The sequence below is a fragment of the Oxyura jamaicensis genome, chromosome Z (assembly GCF_011077185.1).
Source record: "Oxyura jamaicensis isolate SHBP4307 breed ruddy duck chromosome Z, BPBGC_Ojam_1.0, whole genome shotgun sequence".
NCBI lineage: Eukaryota > Metazoa > Chordata > Aves > Anseriformes > Anatidae > Oxyura > Oxyura jamaicensis.
Window position 1 is genome coordinate 11962427 of NC_048926.1, and position 4525 is coordinate 11966951.

Consider the following 4525-nt stretch of genomic DNA (forward strand, 5'->3'; position numbering starts at 1 on the left):
TAAAATAAAATAAAATAAAATAAAATAAAATAAAATAAAATAAAATAGCAGGGAATGCTCCAGAAAAACAATTCATTTATGGTAATCCCTTTTGATTCTGAGATAGATTTTTAACAAATCCTTGCTTTTTACCTACAAAAATCTTGCCTTTTTGGACAGTTGCCTTTCTGCTTGCAGAGCTTTTCTATAAGAAGAAAAGAAGCACTTTTTTCATTTTTAAATTATTCACATAGACACACTGCCATTTTAGGCACAATTTGTTTGTGTGGGGAGTGTGTAATCCTCTTTTGTTGTTTCCATGGACTTGTGCTTTGAAAATAATTTTAAAATGAAATACGTTATGGGATAATTCTGCAGATGAGTCTCTGTGGGAAAGCTGCATTAGATCATCAAGCTCACTGCCTTGCAGCTCCAAGCTGTGGTCCCCACAGCGAAGATGTATAAGATAGTGAACTTACATTGCACTGGATATTAGTGAAAGGGCCAAGAAATGATTTTTCTCCTAGTTAAACCTCCAGAAAGCACATTCATATCAAAGCAAGCACAAATTTCCATAATAATGTGAGAAAGTGAAAGGAAAAAAAAGAGGATTTTTACTCTTTGTAGTTAAGAAGGATTGCATTAATTCCTTTTGTATAACCCATTGGCTAAAGCTAAACTGAAAAAAACATATCCAGAGGCAGATAATGTCCTTCGTCTCATAGGGATAGAAGAGTAAACTACATTTCTGGAGGGCTGCTCACCTTCCTAACCAGATACATGCTCAAGCTCTCATCCTTTCAGTCCCACCCAGGTAAGGTTGCTCTTTAAGGGTGGCTCCCCAGGGGCCAGGTGATCTCTGCTGCAAAACTCCTGAAGAATGTAACAACAGTGACACAAACAGCCTACATCTGCTCCTATGGCAGAGGAGGAATATAGAGATTTATGAGGCTCGGCTGATGGCAGCCCAGCCTCGCAGTACCTCCTGCCATGGCGCAGTACCTCCTCCGAGCAGGGCTCGGTGGCACAGAAAGAAACTGGCAAAACAAGTGAATTGCTGTGTGATTTTTCTAGAAATATCACCTGGGAGCATAAAGAGGTCCCACAAGTGTCATAGACTCTGTGGGATTGGGACTGGGACTCCATGCAGAAAGGTGTGAAGAGGACAACACAGATGTAAAAGCCAAGAGGGAGAAGGAAGATTGATGGAGGCAAAGGAAATATCCATCTGACAAGTGAAAGTTGAAATAATCTAGAAATTTCCCTGCAACTATTTCTGGACTTTTCTTCTCTAGCCTTTAAAAGATCACTTCAGAGGAAAACAACTCCCTAGACAGACTGTCCTCTCTCTCAAGACATCACCTCAGTTAAGAGCTTCGTCTGAGCAGCTCCAGTTGTGACTTTTTCCAGTCTTAATTATTGTCCTCTGCTGTCCCTTTTCCTCTTACACATCAGAAGGCCCATTGCTGGTGCTACACAAGTGGCACCGGAATAGGAAAGGAGAAAAATTCCCCACTGGGTGAGATGTGTCATGCTGTGAACCAAAACAGAAGAGAGGCATCAAGTAACTCTGTACTGTGATAACAAAATTTTAAAAAGAGAAAGTGCTCTGGCGGAAGCAGATATAAAACACACTTTTTAACCATCTCTCATTTGTTACCACAGAGATTCCTGCATTTTGGGGGGACATCTGTCACAAAGTGTGAAGAAAATATTTTCCAGTAAGCAAAGAACTGCCCATGAAAAAAACATGCCTCAAAATCTAAAAATAAACTTTATTTAAATTGTTCTTCAGTAAAAAATAACAGCCAGGATTAGTGAAGCAGACTATCTTCAGGTTGGAAGCAATCAGACTAGAACAAGTCCAATGAGGGAAGACAATATGCGGAACTTGGGGCTCACAGAACAAGTTTACACTGCTCGCAAGATGTCAGGGAAGTGATGAACCTGTTCAGGAGCGTGATTTCCTTTGCAAATGATTTCTAAGCAGAGATGTGACTGGCACTTTGTGTACTACAGAAGGCAGTAGCCAGAAGCAGCAAAAAAAAATTAACAATGCCAAGTAAGGTAATTAGCAGATGCTATCAAGGCAGTAGAGTGATAAGGTGTGATTGAAGACATCGTTAAGCCACTTCCAGGCCTCTCCCTTCTGGAGAAGCAGCAAGGAAAGCACGGGTGGTTTCATTATACCCTCAGTGGTGGGCAGCAGCTCCAAGTCACAACTGGCAGCAAGCGCCCCAGCTTCTCCAGGAGAGGCTGAGCAGAAGACAATATCCTCTTCCTCTCCCACCCTCTTTGCATGCCTGTGGTACGAAGGGTTGGAGGGAGATGGACAGGCACGTCACACAGCTGACATGCTGATACTTCCATTTTGACTTTGTTTTTGTGTGTTGGATATGCTCCACCTTCCGCCTCTTGCAGATTAGATTATCTCCATTTTACTAACAATTTTTGTTAGCTCACAGGTAGCATTTGTTAACTACAGGTTTCAAAGAATGGTTCTCACTCTGTAGATAGATAGTAGAGGCACAGGTGGCTATCCCAGAGCTTTATGCATGAGATCTACTGACTCCCAGTCTTGTGCTCTGCCTGAAGATGCACAAAATTACATAGGAGTGTTTTGAACCAGAGGCAGTGCCCTGCCCTTGGAGAGGAACCCAAAAGGGAGCTCAGAGAAGATGAAAGTGCAGTCTTCCATTAAAGGAGACTTACCTAGAGGGCAGTCAGGACCTGTAAGGCATCAGTCTGGTTTAACAAATTTAAGCTAGCTGCCACTACAAAGCCCCAAGTCTTTATCCTGGACCACACTTTATGAGATGGTGAAAAACTCTTCTCTGGGAACTAGTAAATACCATATTTCCCAGTCCTCAAGAAATGTATGTTTTATCATACCATAGCCATTAACTGTTATTAAGGTGTTGTATGTGGCCATCCCACGCAAACATACCGAGAAACCATCTTCATGATATTCTGGCATTAAGAAAGCAAGTAAAAATTCATAATGGTCAAACTATTCAAAATGTGAGAGATTATACTTGCATATTACATCATTTTCATATTGGTCAGGCACAATTACATGTAATTTTGCTGGTGTTTGAAGAAACAGGCAGGATATTTTCTAACCGTATTGTACACGTGTATTTTGCTTTTAAAAATAACCAGAATTAAAAACAATTGCACGATAATCACAACAAGTTTTGTAGCTGCTGAGATAGTATTGTTGGAGAAGTTTAATTTTCCTATTTTATTTTTTCTGTGCAAATTAAACTTTCAGCATTAACTATACTAGATTTAAATGTCCTTTTTACCTCATCCATTTTATTCTGCATGTGTTCTTCAAGAAAAATGAGAGGTAACCTGGCCAGCACGGTTACGTCTGTTCTCAAAGGTAAAACACATGCAGAATAAATTGGCTGAGGTAAGGACTGCGTGTTAAGAGAGGAAAGTATGCTTCTGGTGATAACCGAGTGTATTTATTCAATAATACTTGCCACTATTACAATAATGACCTAAAGTTTTCAAGTGCTTACTTCCTCCCCTTTACTGTTTGCCACTTCATGTGTGGATATGGCTGGGAACAGAAAAGATTAGGAGATTATAGAGGACCTTCTGAGGTGGGGAACGTGGCTGTGGTGAGTGGGACTAGCTGATGGGCTTTTCCAACAAGAAGAGGTGGGAAGCTGGCTAACAGCAGTGGACTCTTGTGGTGGGACAGTAGGTGGAGGCTCACCAATGTAAGGTGTCAACATGACAAAGAGTCCAGACTTAATTCCACAGGGTCTAGAAGGCAACCGCAGTATTTGTGGTGAGATGTGGAGGTGGGATGGTGGCTTAGCCACCGGACGAGGCACAGCTTTGAGAGGCGGAAAGCTACCTTTTGGAGCACATCCAATGAATCACTGCCTTGGCTCAGCTACCAAGCCCACTTGCCATTTCCTAAGCTCAGAGAAAGGCTAGTTCGAGTGGACGAGGAGGGGCCGCCACGCCGCCCCCCTCAGCCCTCTCCTCAGCGCTAACGGTCGCGGGGGCGCTGCCGCGCAACGGCCGGGCGGGCTCCGCGCGCCGCCGCCACGTGACGCGCGCGCGAGTGTCCCGGGGCGCGCGGCGGCGCCGCTCCGCCCTTCGCAGCGCCGGGAACCGGAGCGGGACCGGAGCGGAGCCGGAGCGGGAGCGGAGCGGAGCGGAGTGGAGCGGGAGGCGGCTGCTGCTGCGGCTCCATGCGGTGAGCGTGGCTCGGAGGAGTGGGGGGGAGGGCGCCCGCCCGCACGGCGTGAATCGGGGCTTTGTGTGCAGCGCCCACCTGCCCCCGCCGCCCGGGGCTGTTGCTGCTGCTGCCGGCGCCGGAGGAGGAGGAGGAGGAGGAAGGACGCAGGGAAGGAGCTGCTCCGGAGCTGCTCCGGAGGGGAGAAGCCGCCAGCTCAGCGCAACAGGAGGAAACTTCTCCCGTCTCGACCCCCTCGCTGCCGGAGAGCCCCGTTTGCACAGTGCGGGGAGCAGCCCGTGAGTCGCCGCCGCTGGTCTGTGCCGTTGTATTTTATATATATAT

General features: G+C 45.8%; 1 protein-coding gene and 1 long non-coding RNA gene across 7 annotated transcripts in view; one reads left to right on the forward strand and one right to left on the reverse strand.

The window, feature by feature from the left end:
* The window catches only part of LOC118156567, a 754908-nt gene that overhangs the window by 497705 nt on the left and 252678 nt on the right, over window positions 1-4525 (reverse strand). The gene's annotated exons all lie outside the window — the stretch shown is intronic.
* Window positions 4054-4525, forward strand: part of RAI14 (retinoic acid induced 14) — an 87587-nt gene continuing 87115 nt past the window's right edge. For 4 of the 6 annotated variants that reach the window (XM_035310699.1, XM_035310703.1, XM_035310704.1 and 1 more), the window contains exon 1: window positions 4054-4201. The gene's annotated coding sequence lies outside the window, so the exon portion shown is untranslated. Of the gene's footprint in view, window positions 4202-4323; window positions 4480-4525 lie in introns of those variants that run through there. The other 2 variants (XM_035310700.1, XM_035310701.1) reach the window with 2 other exon arrangements.